The sequence below is a fragment of the Glycine soja genome, chromosome 16, assembly GCF_004193775.1.
Source record: "Glycine soja cultivar W05 chromosome 16, ASM419377v2, whole genome shotgun sequence".
Taxonomy (NCBI): Eukaryota; Viridiplantae; Streptophyta; class Magnoliopsida; order Fabales; family Fabaceae; genus Glycine; species Glycine soja.
This window is the reverse complement of record NC_041017.1, coordinates 8,468,698-8,487,429: the sequence shown is the minus strand read 5'-3', so window position 1 is coordinate 8,487,429 and position 18,732 is coordinate 8,468,698. Positions and strand designations below refer to the sequence as shown.

The 18,732-nt window shown below is 33.3% G+C and overlaps 1 long non-coding RNA gene across 2 annotated transcripts; it reads left to right on the top strand.

The window, feature by feature from the left end:
* Window positions 1–8,659: 8,659 nt before the first annotated feature.
* Window positions 8,660–11,191, top strand: LOC114390456. 2 transcript variants are annotated; one of them, XR_003661914.1, is made up of 3 exons: window positions 8,660–8,824; window positions 9,940–10,020; window positions 10,794–11,191. It is a non-coding gene; the product is annotated as an uncharacterized LOC114390456 (long non-coding RNA). The 2 variants fall into 2 exon arrangements; XR_003661913.1 differs by having other exon boundaries at window positions 9,923–10,020.
* The last annotated feature ends 7,541 nt before the right edge of the window (window positions 11,192–18,732 follow it).

Genomic DNA, 18,732 nt, shown 5'->3' with positions numbered 1-18,732 from the left:
AGCTTTGCTATTATATAGACATGTTCAATCTTAAGTTCACTTGGTGCCTATTCTCACTTTGATTTTGATCATTGGCTTTTGACCCCAAGTCTTCTATGGTCATAGGTTAGTATCTATTTTGTTTATTCTTACATGCTAAACATGGATAGCTAAATTTGTTTTGGGCTGCCACCGTTTTGGTCTGTGAATTAGGAGAGCAATTCATATTTTGAAATCTGTATTAATGGTTTCAAAGCAAAAAAAGGTATGTTTTTTTGCTGCTTTATTTCCCATTTTGGCTAAAAAAAAATGACGAAGAGTGCTTGAGAAAAAAACAGAGCTATTATGTTCTTTAAAAAACATCTTTTTGAAGATAAAATTTGGTGTGAACATGTTGTTTGATGTTGTGAATATCTGCCTTAATGTATGCCAATGATTTTTAAACCATGTATTTGTCTGTTCTTAGATTTTTTCTTACTTTTTCATGAAACTTTATGCGTTCCACCTATTTGTTCAAATTCTTGTGCCAATCATTTTCCTAACTAAGTTCATTTAGGCTTGCAGTTGGGTTGTTGTTTGATGCATGCCATTTTTCAATTGTTATGGTTCCCCGATATTCCACTGTTTGAGAAATTTTGAAAATTTGGGATTTTGTAAGTGTTAACATTGTGTGAATTTCTCCCTTCAAGCTATCATTTTTTAAAAAGAAAAATTAGAAAAAAATAATTTTTCTGTAACATCCCATTTTTCATAAACTAATTTAAAAATAATTGTTATTTATAAATAAATAAAGTTTTAAAAAAATGATCATGTTTTTATAAAGAAATAAATAATGAAAAATAATGGTTTGAAGAAAAAAAAAAGATATTTGATTTATTCATTTGATAGGGAATAAAATAGAGTTTTTTTTATAAAATATTAAAAATAAATAAATAGAGTAATAATAAGTTGTGTGTACCCTAGGTATAAATAGCGAGGTCAATTTTAGACTGACGATGTCTTTTCTTTCCCTCATCTTCGTTTTCTCTTTTCTCCTCTCCAAAACCCTTTCTTTTTCTCGCAGCCCACAAAATCTGTCTTAGAAAAACGATGATCTCGGACTCATTCACCGTTGGATCGTCGTGACATTTGAGTACCACTTTCGTAACCCAATTTCGAGCATTTTCACCGTTGGGAATTGCAAAATCATGTCTGAGCTTAGAGGAAAACCCTTCGCATTGTAGCCTTTTATTTTCCCACAGAAACCCAAAACTGTCTCGGTAAAACTACGATCCCAGTTTTGTTAACCGTTGGATATTCATGAAATTTGGATATGTTGTTCGAAATTCAATTGCGCACACTTTCACCGTTGGGATTTGCGAGATAATATTCTTGGAGGAAGAAAAAGGAATCGCATGAAGACAGTACAAGTGGAGACTTCAATCTCTTCTCCGTCTCTCTAACGTTCGAGAATTCTGTCGGAGCAGTCGGAGGGAAAACTTGAGGAATCTCAGGAAATCGCTAGAGATGCTGCTATCGCTGTCGGAAGACACGTGAGTCCGCTCAGAGGTAAGAGATGAGTTATTCACAATTGGGAGTTAGAGAAAACATGCGTAGGGATCCTTAGAGAACTAAATTTGGGTTTATTTTGGGATGTTTATTGAATTATAATTTTTCTTTATGATTATGAATGCAATATTATTGTGTTCTATGTACCAATTGATGTTCTGATGAGAATTGATTGATAAACTTGAGTGCTCTTGATGTCCTTGTGTTTAACCCATGATTTTGATTAATTGATTTTGATACAATTGTGAGAAACTATTTTAGAGGTTTTACATCCCATGTTGTGATAAAATCTTTTGTATAAATTGTTATGTTGAGGTTTTGAAATGATGATTCAAACTGTGAGTATGTGATAAATTGAACATGTGACGGATGATGAAATACATGTGTATTGAGATGAGATGTATGTATTGAGTTGTGAACTATGAATTGTGCAATCACACAATTGTAAGACCCTTTAAGGACGACGAGTATTGTGATGAGATCCACTATGGGAACCCGACGAGTTAAAATGATTTTGAAAACAATTGAGTAAATGTGTGTATTGCATAGTTCATAGATAAAGTGTATATGATTCATGAGGTGTGATAACATGTTAAATTGAGATTATACCATTCTGATTGGGGTTAAGTGTATGTGATAAATTGAGTATGTATATGATTGAGATATATATGTGCATTGAAGTGTTGTGTGCATTGAGTTGTGAACTATGAATTGTACAATCACACGATCATAAGTCCCTTCAAGGGTGACGAGTTAATGCTAAGTCCCTTTTAGGGCGTCGAGTTGATGCTAAGTCCCTTTTAGGGTGACGAGTTGATGTTAAGTCCCTTTAAGGGCGACGAGTTAATGATAAGACCCTTAAAGGGCGACGAGTTAAAATTATTTTAAGAACAATTGAGGAGTCGTGTGTTTTATACAGTTCATAGATAGAGTCTGTGTGCTAAAATGTTTTCTGGGTTGGACCTGAATCAGGAGGGAGAGGTCCTGACGGACTCTTCGGAGTGTAGGCCTTGGGGGTCACACGGTTTGAGTGCTCCTTTAAGCCTATGTTGATCCCATATGGTTAGAGCATTCTCGCAAAACACTGTGACCCTGACTGATCTCCCTATGATATTACCTAGTGAGAGTGACTTGACTTGCTAGTGTGTGATTTGTCTTGTCATGTACTCCTAGGCGCCCGACGAGGTTTTTCACTGACATGGTACCACATTGCATATAAGCTTGAGTCTTAGCATAATTGTTGCATATGCTTGCTAATTGTTTATTATGAAATTGATGTGTTATTATGTCTTGATCGGAGTGTGTGATTCTTGTGTATTGTGATTGATGATTGAAAAGTGAATTTTGAATGACAAAGTGATGAAATAATGTGAGATATGCTAAGTAAATTGTATTTGGCTACTATATGTTGTCTTGTTTCTCTCTAGTAGTTAGAAATATGATAACTCACTCCCGGTTTGCTGTTTGTGTTTGGATCCTGTGATGATCTTGAACTTTGTGTTCGGGGGAGCAGATGAATAGGTGGATGACTATGAAGAACCTCATGCTAGAGGACACGGGAACACAACGCTCTGATAGGATGTGACATTAGGATATAGGTTCTATATTAATTGTATGAAGCTTAGACGACCTTGTTTGAGCTGAGATGACTTTATTATTTATTTGGACAAGTTTGAATATGATGTAGAAGAAAGTGAATGTGAGCTTTTTATCCCTTTGAAAGGCTTGTATTTAAAAATATTTTTAAAATACTTTTAATTAATATTTGAATTTTTATTTCTTTATTAGTATATATGTGAGGGGTAGAGGGTGTCACATTTTCTCTCATTATAAAACTGATAAGAAATCCTAAATTTTTCTCCCCCTCAGGTCCAGTTTTTCAGAGATGGAAGTTATTTATATACTGGAGGAGGTAAGATTTGCACATTTTCTTCTCTAGGTCTAGAGTTTGTAACTTCACTCTTTCATTGTGGATTTTCTTGGACTAGGGAAAATCAAGTTTGAAGATGACACAACTGCCTTTTATGGCGGTTGTTTGTATAGTAATGTTGTTTGTTGTGTATAGGACTCTAAAGTATCAAAGTTACCAAGAACAGGTAAGAGATTGCATGTCATAACTTTTTGGGCCAAAATGTTGTTTAAATTTCTTTTCTGCATTTGGTTAGGGATCATGTACTGTTGTAGTGCTGCTTTATCTAGAGTAGTATAACAATGTCCCTATTCTAGTTAGGAAATTGGTGAAGTTCGCCAGTTGAGGGTGTGGTTCAACCTGGTGCCCTAATAACTCTTCCTTCACCGTTGGAAGTGGCAAGGCCTGAGGTTCAAAGAAATTCTTTGCCAGCAGGGAACCTCAATGAGGAAGAATGAGTAACTGTGTACGGGTATGTCTTAACCATGCTTTAGCATTTATGTTTGTCTATTGTTGAGTAATACATGTAATGAATTCCATTATAAATCTAATCTAATTATAAAGAGTTGTCCTTTGAATTCTACACATTTTCTACAATCATACCTAGAAAAGTGTGAATAAAATATCAGCATAGGTTTTTGCTTCCTTACTCCTAAAAAAGCATGAGAAGTTCTCAAAACACTCGTGACCAAATCCATGTTTCCTAAAGCATAGCAAGAGCTTATTCCAAATGGAAAGATTGTGGGGGTAATGTAAGAAGTAAGAACAAATGTACGGTTATTTCTGACTATATTCATCTTGGGCATATTAGTAGGGGAAAAAGTGTCTACTGTGCAAATTTGTAATATTTCACTGGTTATTAGTTTATTAACTTTATCATTGTTCTGTCTTCCAACATAGGACTTGATTTTAGGAGAGGCTTCTTTTTCTCATTGTTCTTAGAGTTGTTAGTGATAAAATGAAAATTCCTGTGATAGCCAAGAGAGTTACCAGCAAAGTTTGTTGGTATAATCTTTCTCAATGAGGGTTAAACTACTGCATCTAGAAAGTTTTATTTATGGATATCTTGTGGGAAACTATTGATAACTCTCTGAAAGGCTGCAAATGGATTGCCATGTGTGTATGTGATAGGCATATAGGAGTAATGGCCATTAGGCACCAGATGACCGCGTGGACAGTATGGTGGTGGATGAAGGGAAAATTCACATGGGCATACCAATGTGGTAGAGAGGACTGAGGAAGGTGTGAATTTTGTTAGTGAAAATCATTACAAGGAGAGAGGGGGAGGGTAGACAAAAGGAGGAATTAGGGCCTTTAGGCAGTGAGGAACTTAGCACCACAAAGAGCTATCCTAGTGATTGTTATTTTCCATTTTTGTTTCTGTAATTTCTGGGTTAGATTCCCAATTTTGTGTAATAGAAAAAATTCCTATTAGTATGTTATTTTCAGTTAGTTCCTCGGGAGATACAAAATTATGAGTTTTTGAGATTCCTGATTATGTCAACAATACCTAAAGAATTAAGAGTGTTTGTGGCAATTTCATAGAAGCACACAAACTGTGTTTTGATGGGAAGAGAGGTGTGGATTTTTTGGTTTAAAAACAATTCATAAGAGTTTGAAACGTGACATTGTTGGCAAGGCAATGCATAAACTTATAATTTTTTTTTATTTGAAATTTTTGGAGAGTTGGGGGTGGGATACACATCACATATTTTACTTGTCTGTACTCATTCTAAGACCTTTTTTCAGTGATACGGATAGTTGACCTTAATGCTTTATTTTTTACCCATCCTTTTCTCAATCTTTCACCACTAACTGGTTTACACACAGTTGCATGTGAATTTTTTTTATCATGTATTTATATCTCAAAGATGTTTATATCATTGTTTAAAGCATTGAAACGTGGGTGGGGTGGGGGTGTCAAACTTGCTGGCCTTTCAAATGGCAAACTTGAGTAAATCATGTCTTGTTCTTGAGGCACTTGACAGCCAGGCTGGCTCTGGGGTGGCAGATTCCTTTGACGCAACATTTGCTAAAAAACTTCTTAAGAAACAGTGCATTCTACAAGGTAATTGAATATGAATTGTTTACTAATTCTTTTCCTTCCCCAATTTTTTCAACACTGTAAGCCTGTTCTGTATTTTTGCTTCAATGTTTAGTTATTTGATAAATCATGATTGACTACATTATTTTGTACTATTTTACATTAAAAATTTTCTTGAAATAATTTTGTTTTTCAATTAATTATAGGTATGATCATTTTCCCCTTCAAATTTAACTCAGTTTTCAACTTGGTTCCTTGCCTGCTTCAATAGTATTGCACATCCCTATAAGTTGTAACTATTAAATTTATATCAATACTTTCTTCTCCCACAGTACATGGTAATATTCAAGGAAAAGTTTGATGCTCAAATGTTAGTAATATGTTATGCTTTGCATGACTTCTGGTAATTACACCAAGGGGCAATTGGGTATGTGAAATCTGAAATTTGTGAATGTATGTATACATGATTTTGGTGATGCCAAAGAAGAATCAAACAAAGCCGCTTCAAAAGGATAAGCACTACTTCAAGATTAATACAAGATTGTTTCAACAAACAAAACCTTGCTTCAAGATTTCTTCAAGATCAAGTCTTGCCTCAAAACAAAGGGTTTCAAAGTCATCAAAGGCTCTGGTAATCGATTACCAGGCAGTGTAATCGAATACCAGAAGAGAAGTTTGAGAAATAGCTGTTGAAAAAGGTCTTGAATTTAAAATTTGAACATGTAATCGATTACCATATGTCTGTAATCGATTATCAGCAACGAAACTCCTGAAATTCAAGTTCAAAAGTCATGACCCTTCAAAATATAACTGTGTAATCGATTACCAGTGAAGAATTTCAGAAAAAGCTTTTTGAAAAGACACATCTCTTCAAACCATTTTGAAAAGGCACGAAGGACCTATATATGTGTGTGTGACTTCAAAAAGTATGAGAGAGATTTCAAGAGAACTTCATTGCCAAATACTCTCTTAACAACTCTTGGGCAAACACTTGCAAATCTATTAAGAGTTCATGAAACTTCATTGTATTATCTTTCTCTTAAAGAGAGAATTCTTCTTCTTTCTTCTTCTCAATCAAAGAGATTGATTAAGGGACCGAGGGTCTCTTAAGTTGTAAGGATTCCTGAACACAAGAGATGGATTGTCCCTGTATGGTTCAAACTTTGTAAAAGGATTTTACGAAGAGAAAGGAAAATCTCAAGTGGGTTGCTTAAGGACTAGACGTAGGCACAAGGGTGTGACCGAACCAGTATAAAATTGAGTTTGCATTCTCTCTTCCCTTATCTCATTTATTTTGTTGCAATCAATTTTGTCTTGCATGTTTAAAGAACATTATTAAATTGATTGCTGCTTCTTCTGCATTCCGAGTCTATTTCATTTAGAAGGGGGTTAAAAGTTTATTAGTGAGAAATTAATTCACCCCTTCTTAAGATAACTGAGGCCACATGTCCAACAAAATTTCCATCATGAGGCATGGGAATGACAATCACCGAAAATTGGAAAGCAGGGGTTTTTTTTTTGTTTTTCCCAATCTATATATTAATTCCTGGGTTCTTTCTTAGGTGGTTTCCCAATCAATTTCATACTTAAGCTTTGAGTTTTTGTACATGAGGAGAGTCTATGACCACATGCAATACTAAGTGTTAAAATGCAAGTAAAGGACCTCCATGCACTGGGTAACTGTTACTTTCCTTGGATCTGGTTGTATTGTGTAATTTTTCAAGATGTTGTTCATTCTGGATCTTATTCACTTGGTGTCATAAAATATGCTAAAGTAAGACTTTGTGATTTTCTTGTCATAAAATATGATTTTCCAATGCTTATAATTTGATATTCTCCTCTTAATTTTCTGTTTATCATATCCATGCATGAAGGGCTGTATGTAGAATTTATAACCTAAATTTTGTTTTAGTACGTAGGCATGGCCTCACTTTTTAGTATGTAATTTTATTTTATATTATAAATCATAAATCATAAAATATAAAATATAATTTTTTTTATGAAATAAAAGTTCTTAATTTGAAAAGTGAAGTTTTCATTTTTTTAGATTTTCTTAATTAATTACAAATTCTTATTAATCTTTCTTTTTCTTTATTGAAAGATGTATTTTACACATTGTTTTATAATTAATTATAAAATATTTTTCTTAATTATATCAAACTTCCTTATTTTCATATTTCATTGTTTATTCCTTCTAATTTAAAAATAATTTTATATCATAATTTAAATTATTTATTATCAATATAAATATAATTATATATTAAATTTTATTCATTTATTATAAAAAATAATTGTAGGTACATAATAAATACTGATCCCGGCTAAAATATTGGTTATATTATAAATATATATTTTTTATCTTTCATTTCCCTTGGTTTATATAAATTATAACAGAGTCTAACTCAATCATTGTAAATTTCATAGTATGTTAATTCAATTTGTATGAATAATAAAAAAAGAACTCGGTCTATACAACAATTTCTTTCTTTTGTATACAGCTAAGCCTAATAGAAATACGTGACATATATGGCACGCGGCATATTGGTCATGATCATGCTGGATCACTTGTTGGTTTGACGGATTTCTTCTGCTTTAGTGAGGTTCGTTCCTTGTTGTCCTGTCATTCAATAATAACTTCTGCCTTTGTGATGTGCAATGTTGAAGCTTTGCCTCAGTTATTTATGCAGTGCTTCTTGTACTCTTCATATGTCAAAGAAGATTATTGCTATCCTGGGTATGCATGTCATAAAGTTACACAATTAATTGACTGCCATCCACATATTGCCCATATTGCCTTCAAGGTATATCCAGAAGGCCATGCTGCAGTATCTTTCTGTGTTTGAGCCCACTCATTAGAAATATACATAGGATGTGGGGCAAAGTTACATCTCTGTTATTACTATCTTGTAAGAAAAAAAAATTGTTCCTTTAAGGGCACAAGTTTTTTGGTGTTATTTTTAAAAAAATATATTTTTAATTAAAAAATGTTTAATTTTTTTTATAATGATTAGACAACTTTTTTGAAAAAAAAAAAAAGCAAAAGCCCCCCAAAAGAAGTTTTAGTGCTTTGTTGCTTTTCTAATAAGCTAATAAGAGTACCTTTTCCAAAAGTTTATCCAAATGCACCCTTAATGGGACTAGACATTGTTTCTTCAATCTATTTCATGTGGTCCAATAGATTGAATTATTTTATTCTCTGATTGAGAGTTTGCACTTATTCATTTGTGGGCAAATATTTCAGGGAAACATATTACGTTATCTTAACATGCTAAGGGAGCGGGGGAAGAAGCATTTCCTGTTGACAAATTCTCATTGTGGATGGAGGGTTGCGTTTTATGTTGGAGGTATTTGATTAACAGGAAATCATATTGTATGTATTATGGAATTTTTTTTATTAAGACTTCACTGCCAGTTGAAGTTTATTATTTTTTTTCTTAATTTGGAATATGGTATTTCCAATTTATTTCTACATGGCATGGAAATCATATTTGGTTCAATTATTCAACAGCTTCGGAGCTCCAACTCTAAAATACTTATGTGTTCTTTTCTTTCATCTTGTTGCAACTATTCTTCAAAGAGTATAGGTGGAATGATGAATGCAGTCAGTTATGATAATATGATGAATTGATGATTGTAATTTATATTTAGATGATGAAGGAAAGAGTCTAGAATGGAGACCGACTGTACATAATTTTCAGTTCTCTTGCAAATTACATGCACTATTTCATTTTAGTGACTTGTAAAGATGAATATCTAACTTTATCAGAAAATTCTGGAGAATTGGGAAGTCATGGTCTTATTCTTTATTGCAAGACATATGTATCCACAAACCTTAGGATAGTGCACACATGTCTTAGCAGATATACAAGTGCAGGTTCTTCTGTTTGTTGAGAAGAATCCTATATCCTAATTATATCTTTTGCTCTTTATTTTAAGTTTTAACAATTCTTATATCAGGGGAAAATGTGTAAAACAAATTATGTTTGATAAGTAGCTGTTATGAAGGCCACATACATAAGTTGTCTACTAGTCCATTATGTCATTACCTCTATAGTCTGGTTTCTCTCTAAAACCTAATTTCAATTATTTTACTTGTAATCATTTAGTGCTTTGGAGTAAAATTATCATCTTTTAGGGTCTTTTCCACTTGTTCTCATGAAGGAGAAGATGGAATTTACTTGAAAGTTGAAACTTGGCCTGCATTTTTTTAAAGGGAGGGGTAGTTGTATGTTAGAGTTATCCTATATTACACATTACTTGGATAGTTAACAGTGACACTAACACTCAGGTCTCATTAAATTGTTTGGTTGAAATTTCCTTACTTGGTTAGTTTTAAATGTAATTTCATAATAAAAAAAATGTAATTTTAGTGGTTCATGATTGTTTTGCACTTTTCATTTCTAGACATAATTTCCTTGAGTTTGTTGTTGAATGTTGATTAGGATTCTTTGGATTGTAGAGACTCTTGGACGAAACTGTTTGATGTTGTGATTGCTAAGGCCAATAAACCACGGTTTTATACACTTGAGCATCCATTCCGGTATGTATCCTATATATAATTTTTTTTCCTATGTGATATGGTGCTTATTTTCTATTTTCTAACTTAATTTTTCTTATTATATTCTACTTTAGTAAAGGATATTTGGGGTAACATTGTGCTATAAACCTCCGCATTTCTTAATTGAAGAACCAGAGCTATTCTTTCTGTGATTCAATTCATTATTGGGGAATAACACAATTTCGTTCTTCTTTTCTTTTCTTAGTATTCTATTCGTGTTATATCCTGATCCAGTTTCTATGAGTGTATCATGAACATATAGTGAAAATTGTACTAGATATTTGTCATCTATTACATAAATGCTGAAATAATTTCTGGTATTTGTATTTTTTAGAAATTAACTAAGAGGGGAAAATATTTCCCTGGGAAAGTAAGGATTCCACCTTTAGGAGATTAATGATTCAAATGTAATTTGAACATGGTAAGTCTATTTTGAGAAAATTAAAAATAGTAGGCAAGTGTAATTTTCTGTATTATCATCTATGCCTTTGGTGCATCTTTTATTTGTGGAAGTTTTCCATTATCATATTGTTGACTTTGTAGTGAATTTAATCAAAGAGTTTCAGCTTGTAACTTCTCTCTATGCCTTGATCCTACCAAAGAGAAAATTCACATGACAATTTGATATTTTTTTATTGAAAAATGTTACTTGTTATCTTTCCTATGCTTTTGGCTTGATAATATTTTTGTTTCATACATGAACCGCACAAGGCTGAATTAGATTCTAATAGCATTTTTGAGATGTGAAAACACAGTGAAAATGGATTCGGTGAAGTGTGATATAGAGTGAGTAGTGAGCTAACTTTATTTTACATGCGATGTTGGATGTGGAGGAATCTGAAACATGAAGCTTGGAATAGAGAGCCCTCTTGTACCAAATGTGGATGTGTGCCTAAAATATGTTCCTGAAATGGGATACGATGTATGTGTTGTTTTTCCTTTCTAGGTTAACTCAACATCCTAGTGAATTTGTTGTGACTTTTCCAAGATCTTATCATGTAGGATTCAACCATGGTAATTGTTTTGAAGTTTACGTACATTCCTAATATTTGCTGAAAAATGGTGTTGTAGGTGTTTGGTCTATGATTGATGGATTGATTGTACAAGTGTTTTTACAATTTGTGCTATATAGATCTATTGCTTCTTTTGGATATATCCCACTCTTTTTTTGGCAAACCAATGCTACTTTCTTATAACTATGTACTCCATGTTTTGATCGTATTTTATCTACTATTGTGTGGTTATGTTCTAAAGTTGTTGTTAATAATTATGAAATATGAATTGTCTTTAATTTTAGGTATTTTTAATGTTTTGAGTATTTTTATATGTATAGTCTAATTTTTTATTCTCAAACAACTCCTTTTTCTGTGCATTCATTGTATAAAATATATGCTAAATTCAAATACTTAATTTTATTTTGTTTTATATTTATTTTATTGAAAAACAATCAAATACATGATTATACTAAAAAATAAATCATCTTAGAAAGGATACTATTCTAAGACAATTTTAAGCTAAAAATCAACTTAGAATGGTATCCTTCTAAGACAATTCTTAGTAATAAAACCGTCTTAACAGGGTACATTTCTAAGACGATTCTGAAGTAAAAACCGTCTTAGAAGAGTTCTATTCTAAGACGGTTTTTAGTTTAAAACCATATTAGAATGATACCTTTTTCTAAGATGGTTTTTTATGAAACCGTCATCGAAAGTTTTGATTTTCGACGATGTTGGCTTCAAAGACGGTTCAAAACCAGACAACATCCCATAAGTAAGAAAATCATTAATAGTTTACATCAAAGTTTCCTTCATCATGAAATTTTGCTTTCTTGAAACATCGTAAGTGAACATCACTCCACAACTTCTTTAGATCATCAATCAAAGGTTGTAAAAAAATATCAATACCAACCATTGGATTAAATGGGCCTGGTACGACACATCTCAAAAACATATAAGGTTTAGTCATACACATTTCTAGAGGGAGATTGTATAGGGTAAGAATGATTGGCCAACAAGAGTAAAGTGAAGTGTATGCTTGAATATATGGGTTAAATCCATTTATGCATAAACTGAGTCGCACATTTCACGGATCAATAACAAAATCTGTATGTACCTGATCAAAGTGCTTCTAGGCTTCACCATCAGAGGGATGGTGTAACATACTCGAAGATTTTCTTTTCTCATAGTGTCATGTCATTTGGCTTGCAATTTGCATTGATTCAAACATTCTCTGCAACCTTGGTATTATAGGCAAATAGAACATCGCCTTAACTAGAGCTGGTTTTCTATTGCTTGTTCCAAGAGTCTTGGCACGATACCTAAGCTTGTCACAAAATTTGCATTCAGCTAATGCTCCATCATTGTTATAATACAACATGCAGCCATCCACACAACAGTCAATCCTCTTAGCCTATAATCCCAACTTCAATACTGACCTCTTCACATCATAATTTCTTTTTTGGCAAATGATCTTTTACATGTGTTACATCTAAAAGCATTTTTAAAATAAACTCTAAGCATTGATTGGGAACATTCCAATTGGACTTGCAAGCTAAAAGCCTCGCGGATATTGATCATTGAGTCCAATGCTCCTTCGTACAATGACTTATTTGCCTTCACCAATAAATTGTAAAATTTTTTAGTATCTTCATTTGGATGTTCTTATGTATTATTTGAGTTTGGAACTTCAAGTGTCTCAGGTTACCTGAGAGCAACACACACCATCTCGCATTAACATAAATTGTTCACGTTGACCCATATATTTTGCACTACTTTGAAGCATCCATGTAACTGTTGCCCTCATTTAAATCAACGTGCAACGTATGTCTTTGCCATGATTAGTCCAAATCCAATAATTAGGCTTGAACCCATTTTTGTAAAGGTGAACCTTAACAACTCTATCCTCCAAAATCCTAGTACAATTGCATTTAACACAAGACATTTGATCCCCTATCATTGTGATAACAATCTTGTTGACTAGCTTTTCTTACAAACTCTTCAACCCCCTTGACAAAAGACTCTTTCAAACCGCTTCTACCACTATAACATCTATCGTACATCCAACGACAATTCGAAGGAATATAGTTCATGTTCTAACAAAATAATAAAATAATTATAACACATTCTCATTCTAAGCTACAACTAGGGTTGGAAATCTCTTTTTCCTAGTCTCTGAAAATCTATTTTACTCGGTCTTATTAACTTTTCATGTTCCAATTCCAACCTTTCCACACACTAAACCAAGTAGACTTAGAGTGCAATGATGTAAAAGAGAATTTTAAAGAGTGTAATGCTACATGACGATCTTTGAGTATTGCATCAATCATAATTTATCTTGTATTTAAAGCATTGCAACTTTAAACTTCCCCACCCCTAGTCCCCCACCCAAATTGCTTGTACTCACAATCTTATCTTTCATATGTCCTAAGATTATAATAGGAGCTATCCCAACAAAACAAAAGTTGGTCATTTAAGAAAAAAAAATGCGAACATTCATGAATCACAAGCATAATCTTAGAGTGATCATCCATTATTTGTAGCAAGAATTCTAATGATGTTTTAGGTGAAGACAAAAATCACATACATAGTGTTTGAGTTCCTTAATGAATAAAACATGAAATATAAGTCATATACCCAGAACCAGAAATATAAACACATTTATCATACAAAATTTTAAGCAACAAGTTATAAAAAAACAACAACTAACCTGAACAATACAACATATGTCAGAGTAAGGGAGCAATCACCTAATAGAATCGTGCCTATTAAAAAATTATATTTAAAATTAATATATATTTGGGCAAGGGAGCGAACACATTTACAATACAAAATTTTGTCTAATGTATAATTTAAAATAAATGATATTATTAATAATATATATCTCTTAAAAAATATACTTTTAAAAAAATAAAATTGTAAACACTTAATTTTGTCCAGTTTAATAAATAAAAATAAAATTTGAAATTATAAGAATGATATATATATATATATATATATATATATATATATATATATATATATATATAATTAAGAGAAAAAAAACTAAATTAAGCTTACAGAATTTAAAATTTAGTGTTTTTCTAAACTTCTTTTTTTTACCATTTAATTTTCTAGGAATTACACAATAAATTAATTTTATTTCATATTATTGGTATGTGATAATCATTGTTTTGGTTTTAAAAAAATTATGATAATGGATTGTAATAGTTTTTCTGCATTTCTCCTTATTATATTAAATTATATGTTGTTTTTCTTTTTAGTGTACATTTTGCATTGCTCTAATGTTATTTTAAAATTCATATAATTTGAGTATTTAATAATTTGTATATAAACCGTTTCCAACATTTCCAAATGAAAACAGGAATTTTCATAAATATCTTACTAGAGGATAAGTGAAATTCTATAGTGAAAATAAATAATGCTTAACAAAGAAAATAGATATGTTGCACTAATATTATAAAGATCTAAAAATAATAATTTTATTATTATAAACTAAAACTACACAGGATAAATACCGTGATATCAGAGTCGGCTAGCTGTCTTGAACTATTTGTAATTATCTTGAACTAAATTTAAGTTTTAGTGAGTATTAATTTAATATTATTGATCTTAACTTTTCTTCCTATATTCAAGATATTAAAGAAATGCTAAAAAAATAATGTCTTATTAAAAATATTAAAGTATATTAAAAAATTAATCATTTTTATATAAAATATAATTAATAATACTTGCAATTGTTGTCATTGTAAAAAAAAATAATCAAAATTAATTTCTTCAAGATTCACTTTGAGATCATTTATATTATAAGATATACTAGAATAAATTACTATTGAATGAAATGTAAAAATATTGTTTGAATATTGAATTCTAATTAACAATTTTTACACAAAAAAAGCGGAAGAATAAAATGAAAATAGATAAAAGTCACCTACAAAATTTGCCTAAGGCCAAAAAATATATAGGCACAGCCGTGACCAAACTCATGCTAAAGGAGACAATATAAGTTGTTTTCATTAAAATAAAGTGTATGTTTAAAATAGTAAAGTACGAAAACTAATTCCATTTGAATTAATAATTTTTTAGTATTTTAAAAAATTATAATGATGGACTTTTCAATTATAAATAAATATTACAACTTTTATTCTAATTTTATTCCTTAAAAATAGAGTGACCTGAGTGAGGGCAGCGCGTAGGGGGTGGGTGTACTAACTGAGGTCACGGGGCTGACTCAGTCAATGAAATGGGTCATGTGACTATATGGCGCGCTAACCATGATGGTCTCGACTAAAAACATCATGGAAATCATCGTACCCATAATTCGAAGATGTTTTTTTACATGACCGTCTTCGTTTTTAAACTTCATAATTACGAACGTGTCACCACGTATTATACTACAGTGATTTAGGAGGACCAACGTTGTAAGAGGACCAACGTTGTAAGTGTGTCGTAAAAAGATCCTTTTTTAGTAGTGTATGTTAACATCAAAAATTGATATTGAAAGTTGAAAAAAACCGATGTTGAAAGCCGAAAAACTGATGTTAAAAACCCATTTTTAGTAGTGATACCCTTTATTATTAGTCAAATTTTATTAAAAGTTACAAAATTATAAATCAATTTTATTAAACAAGAAGTGTGATTTACAATTATTTTATAATTTTTAATAAATTTTAGTTAATAATAAAATAATTAAAAAATATGTATAAAAGAATACATTTCTAACATTTATCTTTAAAACATCATGAACATATTTTACTAAAAGCATACTAAAACATTTTACAAGTACCAAAAATAAATATTTTCAATTTAATAGGGAGTGAATAGAAGACCTTCCAGAAGCACGTGCCCATTCCAATGTCCTCTTGTATCATTGAAGAGAAATGAAATAGGCTTCTATTTATTTCCTCGATTTCAAATGGCTCTAAAACGGCGACAACAGAGTCGTATAATAATTTTCACCCACAGACATAATTGATATTGTTAAGTTAAGTGAGTTTTAATATCCTAACAAGTCAGGGTAAGTACTGGCGCCTGTCGCGCGAGTGATCTGGTTTGATCCTCAGCAACGACAATTTTTTGTATTTTCCGCAACCTTTTTGAATCTTCGTGAGCTAAGTGGTCGAACCCTAGCAACATCAAATTTAGAATCTTATTTGTTATTATTTTAGTTATCGACCTGTAAGAGAAGCTGGGGAAATAAAATAAAATAAAAATCGACAAATTTGAAAAAACGGAAGCTTGAGAAAAAAATTTGGATGAAAATAAATAAATCAATGAACCATTCTGAAAAACTTATTAGTAACTAGCATGATAATGAGTATCTCAATGAAATTTCCTTTTGCTTATAAAAAAAAACATGATAATGGGGTTGAAGCAAAATGGCATTGCTCCTGTTCCATTTTTTGAGTTTTTTGTTCCGAATTTTAATAGGGATAAGATCTGTTTATATCATGTGTTACACGAAATCTTAAACGTCCAACTTACTAAATCTAACCAATCAAAAATTTTAAATAAAAATTAAAATAACAGAAAAAGGCACGTGTGACAAACTACAATTTTTTTTCTCAGATTTTTTATTTTATTTTTCCTTTTCCCTCTCAACCATCACAACGCAATCCTCCGTGAAGAAGTCATATCATGGATTCACAAGTGGCGCCCACATTTGGTCTTGGTGACGTTGGTCGGAGCCTCTGTCGTGGTTGCATCGGTGGACTACATGCACATAAAATGAACGCCAATGGCTAAAGGCTGATCCAAGGACGCATACTAAAACATCATGTTCCTAGGCGAGATCCAAAGTTCCTTATCCTTATACGCAAATTATTGAATAAGTGGTACGTGACCCGTGCTCAAGTGCTGGCTTCGAGGGCCAGGGGCCTCCCAGAAAAGAAGAAAAGGGGCAGAGAAAGAAGCACGAGAATGAGGAAGAAGGAGCGTAGTTGTTCTTATTCATTTGCTAGTTATTTACATATATTTATAATGCCAATTGCTACATGTAATTATCCAGATTTGCAGGAATATCTGCATAACGGAATTTGATTCTCGATGCTTCCTAACAAAAGACATTGTGATCTAGCAAATCCTGTGCTGCCAGCTCAGCTCCTCGTCATTTGTAATTCCTTCCTCAAGCATAATCTCTGAGATACGCGGGCCTGGTAATCCTCCTTTTTGGTTTTGCTGTTTGTACCCCTGTGTTCATGTCTGCTGCTTTCTCTATTTCTTCTTCTGGTGTTGCTCTGTTACTATCATCTTCCCGTGGCCCTTGGAGAATCACCTTGTCCTCAAGGTGATGGGTCTGCTTCAGCTGTTCCCAATCTTCCCAAGAAGTGTCGTCAGGTAGTAATCCCTTCCATTGAACTAAGACTTCCCATGACCCCTCGGGTGTCGCAGCACGACGTGTATCTAAAATAGCTAAAGGAGAGATAATGGGCTGGTTATTGAGGAATTGGTCCGGCAGGGAAGGTGTATCACTGGTGACGGAGGCACCATGAAAAGGTTTTAAAAGTGAACAGTGGAAGACGGGGTGAATTCGCGCGCCCTCGGGTAGTTTCAATCGATAAGCAACCTTACCAATCTTTTCGAGAATCAGAAAGGGACCGTAGAAGCGTTTAGCTAACTTGCCGGAGTTGGCCGGAGCTTCCTTGGTGGAACGCTGCCGATATGGGCGGAGTTTTAAGAGCACCCAAGCACCCACCTCATACTCAACTTCACGCCGCTTGGCATCAGCAGTTTGCTTCATGGCAGCCTGGGCCTTTAAAAGCTTCTGACGGATGCAAAGAAAGACTTCCTCGCGGTGCTTCAGAATGTCATCCACCGCATCTAATTTAGAAGACCCCGTAATATAGTCTGGAAAAGAGAAAGGTTTGCGCCCAAACGTTATTTCATATGGTGTAGAGCCCGTGCCGACGTTCCAGGAGGTATTATGAGATAATTCAATCCAAGGAAGGAAGCGGCCCCAGGTTCCCGGCCGGCGATGCACGAAAGCCCGCAAATATTGCTCGATGACTCTGTTCATGACTTCAGTCTGACCATCACTCTGTGGATGGTATGCTGAACTCATTCGAAGTCGTGTACCACTTAATTTAAAAAGCTCTTGCCAAAAGGTACTCATGAAAAGAGGGTCGCGATCGGACACTAAGCTCCGGGGTTGACCATGAAGTTTGACCACGATGTCAATGAAGAGAGAGGCGACCATGTGTGCCGTGTGCGCAGTGGGTAAGATACCCAAATGAATGCCCTTAGAAAAGCGGTCCACAACAACAAGTAGCACCGTTTTGCCTTGATATGAGGGGAGCCCCGTGATGAAATCCAGGGAGAGATCCTCCCATGGCCGAAAGGGAACAGGTAAGGGACATAGCAGACCGGCCGTGCGTTTCGTCTCATATTTGGTAAATTGACATTCTGTGCAATTAGCCACAAAGGTAGCAACATCGGAACGGAGTCCCGGCCACATGAAATTTTCCGATAACCTAGCCGTCGTCTTGGCGACGCCCATGTGGCCACCCATCGGAGTCGCGTGATATTCCTGCATGAGTGTCTGAATAAGAGGAAGCTCGCGGGGTAGCCAAATTTTCCCTTTGTAGAGGAGGAAATTTTGACTAAGAGTGAAATCAGGGTAGGAGGCCGGAGAATTGATGAAGTCTTGTCGGCGCTGACAATATTGAGGATTGTTGGCTAACTGCTGGCGTAATTCCTCAAG